The sequence below is a fragment of the Hordeum vulgare genome, chromosome 3H, assembly GCF_904849725.1.
Source record: "Hordeum vulgare subsp. vulgare chromosome 3H, MorexV3_pseudomolecules_assembly, whole genome shotgun sequence".
Lineage (NCBI taxonomy): Eukaryota > Viridiplantae > Streptophyta > Magnoliopsida > Poales > Poaceae > Hordeum > Hordeum vulgare.
Window position 1 is genome coordinate 219,120,568 of NC_058520.1, and position 17,479 is coordinate 219,138,046.

Here is a 17,479-nt window from a genome sequence, read left to right on the forward strand (position 1 = left end):
TTTCTTTGTTGGGGAAAATAAGCTAAATTCAAGAAGAAAGAGAAGAAGCAAGAAGAGAAGAAGGAGAAGAAAAAGAAGAAGAAAGAGGAGGAGGAGAAGGAGGAGGATAAGAAGAAGAAAAGAAGAATAAAAGAAGAAGAGAAGGAGAAGGAGGAGAGAAGAAGAAGGAGAAGAAGGCGGGCTCCTTCTCCTTCTTCTCTTCTTCTTCTCCTCGTCCTTGTTCTTCTACTCCTTCTCCTTCTCCTTCTCTCCTTCTTCTCTTCTTCTTCTTCCTTCTTTTCATTTCTCCTCTTCTCCTCTTCTTGGAGCTAAATTAGCTAACTATGTCTTTTTTGAGCTAAATGGGCTAATTATGTCATTTTAGAGGAACACAAGCTAAGTATATAATGTTAATGAGCTAACCAAGGTTCTTATGATGTTTTTACCTAACTAATCTAATTATATCATTTTGGAGGATAATTAGCTATGTATGTCTTTGTTGGGGAAAATAAGCTATGTAGAAGAAGAAAGAGAAGAAGCAAGAAGAGAAGAAGAAGGAGAAGAAAAAGCAGAAGAAGGAGAGAAGAAGAAAAGGAAGAAGAGAAGAAGAAGGAGGAGAAGGAGGAGAGAAGAAGAAGAAGGAGAAGAAGGAGGGCTCCATCTCCTTCTTCTCCTCCTTCTCCTTCTTCTGCTCCTTCTTCTTCTCTTCTTCTTCTCTTCTTGTTCTTCTTCCTTCTTTTAATTTTTCCTATTTCAATTGAGCTTATTATGTCATTTTGTAGCTAAATTAGCTAAGTTATGAAACTAGTGGTTTTCACTAACCATTTTGGAGCTAAATTAGCTAAGTTATGAAACTTGTGGTTTCACTAACAATTTTTCCTAGTAGAAATCAAGTAGGAGCTTATTATGTCATTTTGGAGAAAACTTACCACAGTGTTCATCAAGGAGGAGAAACACCACGCTTGCTCGCGGTGGCTTCGTTTGGAGATGATTGCCGTGGAGAAGGGTCGTGCGATGCCGCTCAGGAGTTATTCTGTAGAAAATATATTTTGCAATGTCTCAGTTAGCATGATGACACTCAATTGTTAATACTAGTTTATAATGACAATTGAAATGAAACTCACCATGCCAACTCCAGAGAAGACAGGCATCGGCAGAGTGGCTTGACCGGTGTTGTCGCACATAGAGTGCACAATCGGTTTTGAAGAGTCAGTCATATTAGTTAGTAATGAAATAGACATTACACACATGATTTGCCTAATGTAAAAAAGAAACTTACCACAATAAGCTCGTCCATGGCGAGGTGAGCCGCCTTATTCTGGGCCATATCCTCCTGAATCATCCGAGCCGGGGTGCGGTCCCTCTCCTCAAGAGCAGCCTGAAGAGCAGCCTGGCTTGCCAATCTATCTTTCTTAAGAGCAGCCTGGTTTGCCACTCTCTCTTTTTGAAGAGCAACCTACAACACCTCCTCGTTGCCACAGTAATGATCGATGGCCACACACACGATGAAATGGATGAAAAATTTATGAGTCCGTACAAGTAACCTCGATGGCAAGATCGACTGGCCGTGGACGAGGCGTTATCTCAGGACAGGAGCTCGACTGGGGCGCCTTCATCTCCGGGAGAGTGAGTGGACAACGTATTATTCCATCTCCAATGGCTATCGAGCAATGGGGCCTCCTGCCACCAGATATCATCACCAGCTCTGGATCCAAAGGTTCCTAGCTCGGGTTAAAGTCATCCCCTTTCCAAGCCTTCCCCGTGTCCTTGTATTTCACGAGCTTGTGGTTGGATGAGATGTTGGTGAAGTTATTTGGATCATCCAGGTCATACTCAGAGAATGCCTTCGCCTTCTTGTAGGAGGGAGTATGGGCCATGCCATAAAGGTTGTACAACTATGGCATCTTCGTCTTATTGTGATGCGCCTAAAAGAGAGGAAGAAAGTATTAGTAAGGGGCTCAAGCTAGCATGAAGAATGAATTGCATGAATCATGAAGCAGACCACATACCGAGTTTCACCCGAATTGAAGTAAGTTGGCACTGCCTTGATGGTGTGGCACACCAACCATTTGGCTATGCCGATCCTTCGCATTGTCATGGACGGCTCGCCAGTTTCCTGTGCACCACTCATCCACCAACGCCTCCCAACAATCCATCTTATCTGCACACCATCTTGGGGCACCTATAAGTTATTAGAAAGAATTTTGAGCTCTACGCCTATGAATCAAATCAAGAAAACTATGTACAAGGCCTTAAGAATAGGTAATTACCTTCATGTACTGCTCCTTCTTCAGATACTTCCCGCGACACTCCTTCTTCTGCTTCTTAATACCACGCATGGTGTAGTAGTCTCGAATGGCCTGTGGCCGAGCCTCGTGGCGTAAGTTCTGTAATAACCGCCTACACTCGGCCTCGATAACCTTGGCCGCTTCTTGCTCATATCCCTCCTCACACCTATAGAAGATGTACGATCAAACCAGACAACACCGATTAGTAAAATAATTATCTATATTGTTAATTTTAGATTGTGTAAAAGGATAATTTACCCAAAAGCTGTTGATCACCATTTCGGCCCTCGTGTGGCACAAGACACCATATATAATATCCACCGGCGGGATCTGCGAAGCCTGGTAGTGCTCCCAGGTAAATCCTAGTGTAGGAAACCTGACAAACCCCGGGAAATTTGTCCGGCGAAGCACACCAAGGACGCTGTTTGGCTTGCGAACTCCACCAGGGTGTTTCCATCCCATGCAGTCTGATAAGGTCAATGCATTAGATATTTGAAGAAACTTGAAGGCAGAAGCTAAAAAAGAGTAAATGTACTTACCTATCCCCTTCAGGCTTAATCACCAGCCTCTGCTCGCGGGTAGCCGGCACGGCCAGGAGACGTGTACTACCACGCTTGTACACGGTGGCCCCATCCAACTGCATGTCGCCCTCACTATCGGTAGAATCATCCCCGCCATCAACAGAACAGCCCCCGGACCGTCGGTCCAATACGGCACCTCGTTCCGATCCGGCCAGGCACCCCATACGGACGTCTCCACGTCGACCGAAGCATGTGTGGCAGGAGTCTCCTTGAACATAGCCTCAGGAACCGGAATCTCGTGGGCCAAAGGCTCCTCGACCCGAGGCTGATCCTGGACCGGGGTCTCATGGGTCGAATGCCTGTCCACCCGAGGCTCCTGGACCGGAGTCCCATAGCCTCTTCCGCAAACGGGTCCACCAAAGTAGTAATGTGCTCGGGTGAATGAGATGGTGGTGGTGGCGAGGACGGCGCAACAGTCTGCCTACCTCTTCCTCGACTACCACCTCTCCCTGTACCATTCCCCTTCTTCCCTACCCGACCAGCACCTCTCCTAGTGGGCAATGACGCCAACGAAGAAGCACCCGGGGTGGTGTCATCAGACTGTCTGCCAAGGCTCTACGGAGAGATAGGAGTGGAATGGAAGTATCACCCCTCGTGCGGGCCACCGAAGAAGAATCCGTCGAGCGATCTGGACCCGCGCCCACCATCTTTCAACACCTACTGACCTGCCATGATAAAGATTAAAAGAAATTAGTACAACATAACAAAATTGAATAACTGACATGCATAATAATATGTACATATATAATTTAAGTTGGGAATCTTACAAACTAATATTCATCATCAATAAATGCATCATCATCATCACTATCACGCATGTCTTCATGAATGACATGCTCATCGGGTTCAACGACATGAAGTTGTGGAAGGCCTTTCTGTAATCGATCAAGCATTGAGAGGTCATCCGCATCAGTAACATCTTTTAGTTCCAGCTCTGCTGGTTACAGCTCAGGGGTGAAGTCGGATTCATTATCAGTGTTTACTTCCATGTTCTGGGGTGAAGCACGACGGTTCTTGAAACGTTTCTTGAAAGACGTGTTTCTTGGAAGAATTCTCCATCATATGTGTCTGGATTAATGTGAGGTTCATAATCTTGTTCATTTGGGGGAGGTGGTCTAACACGTGGCGGCACTTCATAAACAACATACCAACCTTCCAGATTCTTATCAGTTTGTTATGCCCATGGTAGATAGAAAACTTGGGTCGCCTGTTGAGCCGTAATATAGACATCGGGAATATATAAATGGGTGTTTGGATTGATTTCGAATAGTCCTATATGTTCATGAGTCCTTCTAGTCTCCTTCGGCAGGAACCAATAACATTTGAAGACTATGACGTTCGGTAGGTTTTCACCATAGAATTGAAGTTCATAAATTGCTTCAACTCTTCCATAATACTCAATACCACATTCGTCGATAGCAGAGACACAACAATTTGTAGATTTCTGGTTGGGCATAGATAGCTCTTTTGTTGGAAATATGCCCTAGAGGCAATGATAAATAGTTATTATTATATTTCTTGTTTAAAGATAATCATTTATTATCCATGCTATAATTGTATTGAATGAAAAAATAGATACATGTGTGGATACATAGACACAACAATGTCCCTAGCAAGCCTCTAGTTGCCTAGCCAGTTGATCAAGGATAGTCAAGGTTTTCTGGCCATGTGCAAAATGTTGTTGCTTGATAACTGGATCACATCATTAGGAGAATCATGTGATGGACTAGACCCAAACTATGAACATAGCATATTGATCGTGTCGTTTTATTGCTATAGTTTTCTGCGTGTCAAGTATTTGTTCCTATGACCATGAGATCATATAACTCACCGGCATCGGAGGAATACCTTCTGTGTATGAAACGTCAGAACATAATTGGGTGACTATAAAGGTGCTCTACGGGTATCTCCGAAGGTGTCCGTTCAGTTACTATGGATCAAGACTGGGATTTGTCACTCCATGTGACGGAGAGGTATCTCGGGGCCCACTCGGTAATACAACATCACACACAAGCATTGCAAGCAATGTGACTAAGTGTAAGTCACGGAATCTTGTATTACGGAATGAGAAAAGAGACGTGCCGGTAACGAGATTGAAATAGGTATGTGGATACCGACGATTGAATCTCGGACAAGTAACATATCGAAGGACAAAGGGAATGACATACGGGATTGCCTGAATCCTTGACACTGAGGTTCTACCGATAAGTTATTTGGAGGATATGTAGGATCCAATATGGGCTTCTAGGTCCCACTATGGGATACTGACCGAGGAGTACCTCGGGGCATGTCTACATAGTTCTCGAATCCGCAGGGTCTGCACACTTAAGGTTTGGCGATGTTTTAGTATAGTTGAGTTATATGTGTGGTTACCAAATGATGTTCGAAGTCCCGGATGAGATCACGGACGTCACGAGGCTTTCGGGAATGGTCCGGAGACGAAGAATGATATATAGGATGACCTCATTTGGTTACCGAAAAGTTTTCGGGCATTACCGAGAATGTACCGGGAGTGACGAATGGGTTCCGGACGTTCACCTGGAGGGGGCCAACCCACCCGGGGAAGCCCATAGGCCCAAGGGGTGGTGCACCAGCCCTTGGTGGGCAGGTGGGACAGCCCAATAAGGTCTATGCGCCAAGGATTAGAAAATCAAAGAGAAAAGAAAAAAAAAGAGGTGGGAAGGAAGAGAAGGACTCCACCTTCCAATCCTAGTTGGACTAGGATTGGAGGTGGACTCCTCCACTTCCTTGGCCGGCGCACCCTTGAGGACTTGGTCCTCAAGGCAAGCCTCCTCCCCCTCCCTCCTATATATACTGGTGATTTAGGGCTGCTTTGAGACAACTTTGCCACGTGCAACTCATATCTAGACACCATAGTTTTACCTCTAGATCGTATTTCTGCGCAGCTCGGGCGGAGCCCTGCAGGAGTAGATCCTTCACCACCAATGGAGCACCGTCACGCTGTTGGAGGACTCATCTACTTCTCCGTCTTGATTGGTAGATCAAGAAGGCTGAGGTCATCGTCGAGTTATACGTGTGCTGAATGCGGAGGTGTCGTCCGTTCGGCACTAGATCGGAGCGGATCGTGGGACGGATCGCGGGACGTGTAGCAACCCTAATCAAAACGAGTCAAGCCTCTGTGTATTTGTACCATCCCTGGATCTGTATGCTGGCACACACAGTACATCAATGTATATATCAAAGTGCAATCACATGTAAATAGCGTAAAACTGATATATACCGTAAGTATCTCAGCGGAAGTAGTCAAGGGAGTGGAGTCCCAATAAACACCAACGGCAAGTTGAGTGTAGACCATAACCCTGAATCGTACTCTTACTCGTCGAAGAAAAATATCTGCAACATAAGACGCTGCAGCCATGTAGGTCAGCATATTAAATATGCCGGCAAGTCACTTATGAGAGGGGGTAAAATATCATCTATACTATATGCATATATGGCAGGTGGTGTTGTAAGTTTTTAGCATAAAGCAAATTTTCTCCTGCAACAAGAGGGGCTAAAAGGAAAATATTACTACGATGTTGGTTGTTAATGAGATGGTTCCGCCAACCAGTTCTCATACCCAAGTTATCAATATTACCCACATCAAATATATATAAATGGTGTTGAGAATTCCAGATAACTTTAGTTCCTTTGGCTCAAGTTGTCCATGACCGTGGACACGGCTAATCGATTAGGTTTGAGTACTCTGCAGAGTTTTGCACACGTTTCCCACAAGATTTGATCGCCTCCGTGTATGTCCTCGCACTTCAGGGTGTTTGAAGACCGGATGATCAAAACATGGTCTTTCAACGGGTCCCTCCGAATCCCTGTCGGTGCCCATCCAATCCCACCGTTCTTCTACATCTACTGGCACCGCCTGTCCAGAGTCGCCGCGTTGTCCAACCAAGACAGAGCCCATAATGACTTGTGGTTGTGCAGGTAAGCTTTGGGTCTTGAAAATATCCGTCCGTCTCTTTGAGCCTGGGTGATGCTTTCCGGAAGATGTCATGGCACGTCTCCAGCATCCCGGGTCATCCACTGGTTTCTCCAGGATGCCGATCAACCGTCCTTCACCCAGAGTTGCATTGCATCACGAGGTCTTGAAAAGTCTTGACTAAACTTGTCTTGGTTATTAAGTTATTCTCGCATCAGTCGTGATAAACTCTCAACCAGAATCCCGTCTACTCAAGCATAGCAATATGAAATTTGTCGTCCCGGGCCAAGTAACGGGGTTGTTGGGTGCCTACCACATGATACTACAATATGTAACCATAATTTCCAAGTACCTAGTCAGCATGCAAATTGGGCATAGGATGGTAGAACTACGATGCATAAAACATAGGTGATACATGATCAAATGACTTGCCTGGTATTACTTGATGAAGATAGTCGCTCTCATAATCCTGATAATTCTACTCGCCACACTCCGAGCGATCTATCGTAAACAAATAGCATTCAATAAACATTCATGCTCAAAAGGAAGAACCAAGAGAACATAAGAACAAAGCATGTCTTGGTGCAAAATATTATAAGACATAAGAATATATTTGTAGAAAGAATTTCTTGAAATGGAGCACTACAACATAGGTTATAGAGAACTGAAGTATGAATTGAATTTGCATTAAAAAGGTCAAGAGAAGTTGAACTGAAGTACGATGGTTACGTACAAAAATATATGACATGAGTGTTTAGGGGTAAAAGGAATCAATTGAAGAGGTGGTATGATTTCAAGATAAGATCAAATGAATGTTCGAATACAAATTTGAATCGCTCAAATTTGTTAGGTTCAAAGGGCGAAACTGATGATGCTACTGGATATAGGAGATCAATATGAGCGTGTAGAAAAAAGAATTACTAGATTTGATATAGCGGATCAAAAGATACAAATACTTCAATATAACATTGAATCGGCTTAGAACGATGTGAACACTTTTGGGCACTAATAGATAAATCTGATTTGATCAAAATTATAAGTTGAAAAGTTAAAACTAATGATACAAATGGGAAGATTACTTTGATACGAATCCGACGCAATTGGATTCATCTAGAACGGAGTTACGGATAAAAGGATATGATCGAAAGAAGTTTGAATATCAGTGTGAACAATTTCGAAATTTGAAAATTTTAAAAAGTTGATATGATAAGTTCACCGGATAGGTGGGATCAAGAAGAAACTCTAGGCGTTGGTTTCATCTAATTCGGATAAACGAGTAAAAAGTAATGGCTATTTGAAAATCAGGGCCAACTTGTTTTACGGAAGAAAAATGCTACGTCTAAAAGAATTCTAAGACTAATGTGTAAATACAGAGACTAATTGATAAATCTAATTACTCTATCGTATACTAGTGTAGGAATACTAGTCTATAAATAATAAACTACGGGAGTATAAAAGAAAAATACGAAGAGAAATACCTTTAGAATGCAGAGTAAGAATTAATTCCAATGAGGAGACGACTTCGAGAAATCCCGCCGAAGAGAAAAGAATATTTTTATTTAATAAACCTGGTCAAACCAAAAAATTGATTTAACCCAAAATAGATGATTTTTGAATGCTCCTATCGGTCTATATTTATAGGTGGAAAGAAGGTCTAATGGTCCATAGGTAGGCGATGTGGGACTAAACATATACACAAAGAGGAGAAAATAGAAAAGGAGGTAAAGATGTGCCGCATGGGCCAATAGTTCGGCTAGTCGCAGCGAGCGGTCCAGCAAGCCGTGGCCTTTTTTTTTCTTTTTTTTTATGAACAGATTTTTTTGAAAAATAAAATAAAAGGACAGTGAGGAAAAACGTATAAATGAAAAAGAGAGAACATTTTATATAGACATATTATATATCAAAATTTTCAGAATAAAATTTCCTACAACATGAACATTTTATTTTTCACAAAATAAAAACTTTATATTTTTTTTAAATACAATAAAATCCAAATTTTGTCTTTAAATTTTTTGGCACTATTTTTCTTCTAAGTTTTATTTTTTGGGGGGTGTCATGTTACCTCCTCTCTTTCTTGCTTGGCAAGTATATTGTCAGGAAATATTTTGTGGTTGAAATCTTGTGCCAAAAATAAAATAAAAATTCAAATAAAAAACCAAAGGAAAATTCAAGTGCCACATTCATCCAAATTCTTTATAGTTGAAGAAGTCATGTTATCTTCTGTCACTGATTTTAAATGGATGAATTTGAATTCAAAAGAAAAAAGGGAAAGTCATTTTATTCCCTCTCATTCAAAAGTTTTAAAAAGTTATAAATTTCACTCAAGTTTCAATCACTCAAACAAACAAACAATCAATCTAATAATTATATTGACATTTCAAAATTTATAATTTTGGGATGTTACAGGATGGCTCGTGGGACGGTTTGCGGGGCTGATCGAGGGACGTGAGGACATTCCACTACATCAACCACGTTTCTTAACGCTTCCTGTTGTACGATTTACAAGGGTATGTAGATCCAAATCTCCTCTCATAGATGGACATCACCATGATAGGTCTTTGTGTGTGTAGGAAATTTTTTGTTTCCCATGCGACGTTCCCCAAAAGTGGCATCATGAGCTAGATTCATGCGTAGATGTAATCTCGAGTAGAACACAAAGGTCTTTGTGGACGGTGATGTTCGATTTGATGCCCTCCTTAGTATTTTCTCAATTCGGCGGTATTGTTGGATTGAATCGGCCCGGACCGACATTATTCGCACGCTTACGAAAGACTGGTTTCATCACTTGACATGCAACCTCGTTGCATAAAGATGAATGGCGGGTGTCGTTTTTCTTCAACTTTAGTTTAATTGTTTTTTACTGAGGCGGTCCTTCGAGAGGTTAAATAGCAATTTGCACATCTTCGTTGTGGTTTTTGCGTAACTAAGATGCGATCTACTAGATACCCATAGCAGCCACGTAAAACATGCAACAACAATTAGAGGACGTCTAACTTGTTTTTGCAGGGTATGCTTGTGATGTGATATGGCCAATGACGTGATGTGATATACTGGATGTATGAGATTTTCATGTTATAATAGTTAATATCGACTTGCACGTCGATGGTACTACAGTCGACAGGAGCCATAGGGTTGTCTTTAAACTAACGTTTGTGTTTGCAGATGCATATACTATATTGCTAGGACGCAACTTTAGTAGTAATAGCATAAGTAGCACGACAACCCTGATGGTGACACGTTGATGGAGATCATGATGATGGAGATCATGGTGTGGCGCCGGTGACAAGAAGATCGTGCCGGTGCTTTGGTGATGGAGATCAAGAAGCACATGATGATGGCCATATCATGTCACTTATGAATTGCATGTGATGCTAATACTTTTATGCACCTTATCTTGCTTGGAACGGAGGTAGCATTATGAGGTGATCTCTCACTAAAATTTCAAGACGAAATTGTGTTCTCCCCAACTGTGCACCGTTGCTACACTTCGTCGTTTCGAGACACCACATGATGATCGGGTATGATAGACTCAACGTTCACATACAACGGGTGCAAAACAGTTGCACCCGCGGAACACTCGGGTTAACCTTGACGAGCCTAGCATGTGCAGACATGGCCTCAGAACACATGAGACCGAAAGGTCGAGCATGAATCGTATAGTTGATATGATTAGCATAGAGATGCTTACCACTGAAACTATCCTCAACTCATGTGATGATCGGACTTGAGCTAGTGAAATTGGATCATGTACCACTCAAATGACTAGAGAGATGTACTTTTTGAGTGGGAGTTTAGCAAGTAATCTGATTAGTTAAACTCTAACTATCTTGAACATAGTCTAAGTCCACTTTGAAAATATTTGTGTTGTAGATCAATGGCTCACGCGAAAGTCACCCTGAATTTAAATACGTTCCTTGAGAAAGCTAAGTTGAAAGATGATGGAAGCAACTTTCTAGACTGGACTCGTAATCTTAAGTTGCTCCTGCAAGCTGGGAAGAAGGATTATGTCCTTAATGCTGCGCTAGGAGATGAACCATCCGTCGCGGCTGACCAAGATGCTAAGAACGCTTGGTTAGCACGCAAGGAGGACTACTCAGTATTTCAATGTGCAGTCTTGTATGGCTTAGAGCCGGGACTTCAACGTTGCTTTGAATATCATGGAGCATATGAGATGTTCCAGGAGTTGAAGTTTATCTTTCAGAAGAACGCCCAAATCGAGAGGTATGAGACCTCCGATAAATTCTATGCTTCCAAGAAGGAGTAGAATTCGTCTATCAGTGAACATGTGCTCAAAATGTCTGGATACTCAAACCATCTAGCTGAGCTGGGGATTGAACTCCCGCAAGAGGCTATCACAGACAGAATTCTTCAATCAATGCCACCAAGCTATAAGAGCTTTTTGTTGAACTATAACATGCAAGGGATGAACAAGTCACCCGCCGAGTTATTCGGGATGCTGAAAGTCGCAGAGTCAGAACTCCGTAAAGAGCATCAAGTGTTGATGGTGAATAAGACCACTAGTTTGAAGAGAAACAACAAAGGAAAGAAGGGTAATTCAAAGAAGAGCGGCAAGCCTGTTGCCAATCCGACGAAGAAACCCAAAGCTGGACCTAAGCCTGAAACAGAGTGCAATTATTGCAAGGGTATGGGTCACTTGAAGCGCAACTGCCCCAAGTATATGGCTGATAAGAAGGCGGCCAAGGAAAAATCACGTATATTCGATATACATGTTATTGATGTGTACTTAACTAGCTCTCGTAGTAGTGCGTGGGTATCCGATACCGGTTCTGTTGCTCATATTTGCAACTCGAAACAGGAACTGCGGAATAAGCGAAGGCTGGCGAAGGATGACGTGACGATGCGCGTGGGAAATGGTTCCAAGGTTGATGCGATCACCGTCGGCACAGTTTCACTTCAGTTACCATCAGGATTAATTGTGAACTTAAATAAAATTTATTTAGTGCGAGCGTTAAGCATGAACATTATATCCGGATCTTGTTTATTGCGAGACGGTTACTCATTTATGTCAGAGAATAATGGTTTTTCTATTTCTATGTGTAATATCTTTTATTGTCATGCACTCACTGTAAGAGGATTGTTCATATTGAATTTTGATAACGATAATGCACATATACATAATATTGAGACCAAAAGAGTTAGAGTTAACAATGATAATGCCATGTTTTTATGGCAGTGCTGCTTAGGTCATATTGGTGTAAAGCGCATGAAGAAACTCCATACCGATGGACTTTTCGAGTCACTAGACTTTGATTCACTTGACACGTGCGAACCGTGCCTCATGGGCAAGATGACTAAGACTCCGTTCTCCGGAACAATGGAGCATGCAAGTGACTTGTTGGAAATCATACATACCAAAGTGTGTGGTCCGATGAGTGTGGAGGCACACGGCGGATATCGTTATTTTCTCAACTTCACAGACGATTTGAGTAGATATGGTTATGTCTACTTGATGAAGGACAAGTCTGAAACGTTTGAAAAGTTCAAGCAATTTTAGAGTGAAGTCGAAAATCATCGTAACAAGGAGATCAAGTTCCTATGGTCTGATTGTGGGGGTGAATATTTGAGTTTCGAGTTTGGTGCTCACTGATACGTCTCCGTCGTATCTTCTTTTCCGAACTCTTTTGCCTTGTTTTGGACTCTAATTTGCATCATTTGAATGGAACTAACCCGGACTAACGCTGTTTTCAGCAGAATTGCCATGGTGTTGTTTTTGTGCAGAAATAAAAGTTCTCGGAATGTCTTGAAAATTTACGGAGAATTTTTCTGGAATAAATGAAAAATACCTGCGCAAAGATCCACCGGAGGAGTTGTGCCAGTGGGCCACAAGCCTAGGGGCCGCGGCCACCCCCCTGGCCGCCCCAAACTCAGCTCTATATATTCCGTTTCGCCCGGAAAAAATCAGCGAGAAGGATTCATCGCGTTTTACGATACAGAGGCGCCGCCACCTCCTGTTCTTCATTTGGAGGGCAGATCTGGAGTCCGTTCTCGGCTCCGGAGAGGGGAAATCGTTGCCATCGTCATCATCAACCTTCCTCCATCGCCAATTCCATGATGCTCTTCATCGTTCGTGAGTAATCTCATCGTAGGCTTGCTAGACGGTGATGAGTTGGATAAGATCTATCATGTAATCGAGTTAGTTTTGACGAGGATTGATCCCTAGCATCCACTATGTTCTGAGATTGATGTTGCTACTACTTTGCCATGCTTAATGCTTGTCACTAGGGCCCGAGTGCCATGATTTCAGATCTGAACCTATTATGTTGTCGCCAATATATGTGTGTTTTAGATCCTATCTTGCAAGTTGTAGTCACCTACTATGTGTTATGACCCGGCAACCCCGGAGTGACAATAGCCGGAACCAGTCCCGGAGATGACCATAGTATGAGGAGTTCATGTATTCACCAAGTGTTAATGCGTTGGTCTGGTTCTTTATTAAAAGGAGAACCTTAATATCCCGTAGTTTCCATTAGGACCCCGCTGCCACGGGAGGGATAGACAATAGATGTCATGCAAGTTCTTTTCCCTAAGCACGTATGACTACATACGAAATACATGCCTACATTAGATTGACGAATGAGAGCTAGTTACATATCTCTCCGTGTTATAGTTGTTACATCATGAATTACATTCGTCATACTCATCCATCACCGTTCCAATGTCTACGAGTATTTTACTAATGATCCTTGCTACGTTACTTTGTCGCTAATACTGTTGCTACAACTGTTACTCTGCTGCTAGTGGTTACTGCTGTTCCTTGCTACTGCTGTCACTACTGCTGTTACTTGTTGCTGCTGTCACTACTGCAGTTACTTGCTACTTTGTTGTTACCTGTTTCAAGACTTTTCTAGAGCCGTTGCCGGGGAAGAGTAGTCCCCCGTCAACGTGCTATTTTCTAGGTGCCATTTATACAACAACTTAGGAATAGTCTGCCGTCAACAAACCCTTTTCCGGCACCGTTGCTATCATACCACTTTGCTAGTGATACTTTGCTTGCAGACACTAATATTTCAGGTGTGGCTGAAACTGACAAACTCAGCTGCTAATACTTGAGAATATTCTTTCGCTTTCCCTTGTGTCGAATCAATAAATTTGGGTTGAATACTCTACCCTCGAAAACTGTTGCGATCCCCTACACTTGTGGGTTATCAAGACTATTTTATGGCGCCGTTGCCGGGAAGGAACTGCCATCTAGCTCTGCACTTGATTCAACTTCAGTTATGAGTAAGTTTGCAACATCACCTCCTGCTAGAAATCTTGATATGTCGCCTGTGCTTGATGATGCTATTCTTGTTACTACGCCTGATGATGCTATGCTTGATACTATGCCTGACGATGCTATGCTTGATACTATGCCTGATGATGCTATGCTTGATACTATGCCTGATGATGCTATGCTTGATACTATGCCTGATGATGCTATGCTTGGTATTGCTTTGCCACTAGGTGCATTCCTTGATGCACAAATTGCTAGAGTTGCTGCTAGATGTGATGGTACTTCTGAAACTGCTAGCTCTCCTATGCCTGATACGCGTTATGTTATGGAGGGAGAGATAGCTGAGGATTTTCTTGCGTGTAAGGATAGCTATGATGTCGAGAATTTACTGCGCAAGTGGAAAGAAAAATCTCTTAACGCTAGGATGAAATACGACCCAATGTTTTCCACTTCGCCTATCTTTGTGACCGATAAGGCTTATGAATTCTCTGTCGACCCTCAGTTAATCACTCTGGTCGAATCTGATCCTTTTCACGGTTATGAGTCTGAAACGGTTGTAGCCCATCTTACCAAACTGCACCGTATAGCCACCCTATTCACTAGTGAGGACAAGATCCGCCACTACTATATCCTCAAGCTGTTTCGTTTCTCGCTAAAGGATGATGCTAAGACCTGGTTCACTTCTCTTGCTCCTGGTTGTGTGCGTAGCCCCCAGGACATGGTCTATTACTTCTCTGAAAAATATTTCCCTGCCCATAAGAAGCAAGCTGCCTTGCAGGAAATATACAACTTTGCTCAAGCTGAGGAAGAGAGTCTCCCACAAGCTTGGGGGAGCCTCATCCAGCTACTGAATGCTTTGCCTGATCACCCTCTTGAGAAGAGTGAAATACTTGATATCTTCTATAATGGACTTACTGATGCTTCTAAAGACCACCTAGATAGTGTTGCTGGTAGTGTTTTTAGGGAACGAACAATAGAACAAGCTGAGATTCTATTGAACAACATCTTGTGCAATGGGAATGCTTGGACTATTCCCGAACCACCTCCTAAGCCAACTCCAAAGAAAAGAGGTATCCTATTCCTCAGTCCTGAAGATATGCAAGAAGCTAAGAAATCTATGCGAGAGAAAGGCATTAAATCTGAAGATGTCAAAAATCTACCACCTATCGTAGAGATCCATGGTCTTGATAACCCGATACAGGTAGTAGAAGTAAATTCTATGTGTAGGTTCAATGAGAGTGATATTCCTTTTGATAAACCTGCTAGTTTATGCATGGATGAATTTGATAACTTTGTTGCCAAACAACAGAATTTCAATGATTATGTTAGCCGACAATTGGAACAGAATGCTCGTATGCTTAGTCATTTAAGTGCTTGTGTGGACGGAAATGTCAACGATCTTAAGCTTCTGAGTAAACATGCCTCTATGGTTACTACTCAGGTAGAACAAGTACTTAAAGCTCAAAATGACTTGCTCAATGAGTTGAATGACAATTCTATTAGAGTCGTCACTAGAGGCGGTAGAATGACTCAGGAACCTTTGTATCCTGAGGGTCATCCGAAGAGAATTGAACAAGATTCTCAAGAATTTAGAACTGATGCACCTAGTCATCCTAGAAAGAAGAAGAAAGATGATAGGAACCTGCATGCTAGCAACCATGTTGCTGCTACACCTGAGAGTCCAAACGATGTCTCTGTCTCTGATGCCGAAACACAATCTGGTGATGAGCATGAGCCTAATGATAATATCAATAGTGATGTTCATAAAGATGCTCAACCTAGCCACGATAAGGATGTGGAGATTGAACCTGATCTTGAAAACCCACAACCTAAGACTAAAAGATACGTTAAGAATGACTTTGCTGCTAGGAAGCACGGTAAACAAAGGGAACCATGGGTTCAGAAACCTATGCCCTTTCCTCCCAAACCATCCAAGAAAAAGGATGATGAGGATTTTGAGCGATTCGTTGAAATGATCAGACATGTCTTTCTGCAAATGCGTTTGACGGATATGCTCAAGATGTCTCTGTATACTAAGTACATGAAAGATATTGTGACTAATAAGAGGAGGATACCTGAGGTTGAGATTTCCACCATGCTCGCTAATTATACCCTCAAGGGTGGAACTCCCAAGAAACTAGGTGATCCCGGTGTACCCACTATACCTTGTTCCATTAAAGGCAACTACGTTACAACTACATAATGCGACCTTGGAGCCGGTGTTTGTGTTATGCCTCTCCCTCTTGATCGTAGGCTTGAACTGGATAAGTTGTCGACAAATCAACTTCTTTCCCTATCGTCATTTGCGAGGATGTTCCTGTTGTGGTTGCTAACGTCACTATCTTAACAGACTGTTATCTTGGATATTCCTAAGGACGATGACATGGCGGTCATCCTCGGAAGACCCTTTTTAAACACTGCAGGGGCTGATATAGATTGCAACAAAGGCAATTTCACCTTCCATGTCAACGGTAATGAGCATACGGTGCACTTTCCGAAGAAACAATATCGAGTACATTGCATCAATGTTATCGAAAAGACTTCATGGATTCTTATTGGGAGCTTTGAATGCCCTATACCTCGTGTCAAGATGAAGTATGACTTGCTTGTTGGGGAGATACATATCCCCATTGAGGTGACCTAGTGACTGTTTGAAAATTCTCCGTTCTCTTTTGCGATTCTAGAAAGTTTTGTCGAGGGGATTTGATCAACCCCATTGAGGGATTTCTTTCGATGACCATGAGATGGATGAATCAAGGAGTCACAAACCTCTGTTCCAAGCTTTCAGTTTAGGTTGCTTAGAAGAAAAATGATAGATTTAGTTTAGTTTTCCCTGTTTTCTGTTTTACCGTCTGGCAGAAAAATACCCTGAAAATAGAAGTTCTTTGAACGTCCTGAAAATCAGGTATGATTTTTTCTGGATTTGTTGAAAAATACTAAGACGAAGAGCTTGTGTGGGGGCTGCACCAGCGGGCCACAAGTCCAGGGGGCGTGGGCACCCCCCTAGCCGCGCCACCCAGGCTTGTGGGGGCCCACAGGCACCCCCTCCACTCATTCTTGCTCTCATCTGGTTCTCCTACCTCCAGAAAAAATCGTTTCGCATCTCAAACCCGTGTTCTTGCTCCTCTTGCCGGGATTTTCAATCTGTTTGCTCAAAGCACCATTCTCCGAACTGTTTTGGGGAAATTACTCCTTGCTCTAGTGCCTTATACTCCGCGTATTTTTTGTTGCCTTAGTGACCATGTTCTTGAGCTTTGCATGCTGATTTTAGCTGGTCCCAAGTAGTTTTGATGCGTAATATGGCCTCTAGGCACTTGTGGGAGTAGTTGCTACGAGTTTAGTTGAGCCTTGTTCACTTTTCCTCAAAATCACTAAAAATTTCAGAAATTTTCGAAGATAAGAAAGGGAAAAGATGAGGAGGTTCTTAAGAGGCTCGTCAAGACGTGACCCCAAGGATGATGGG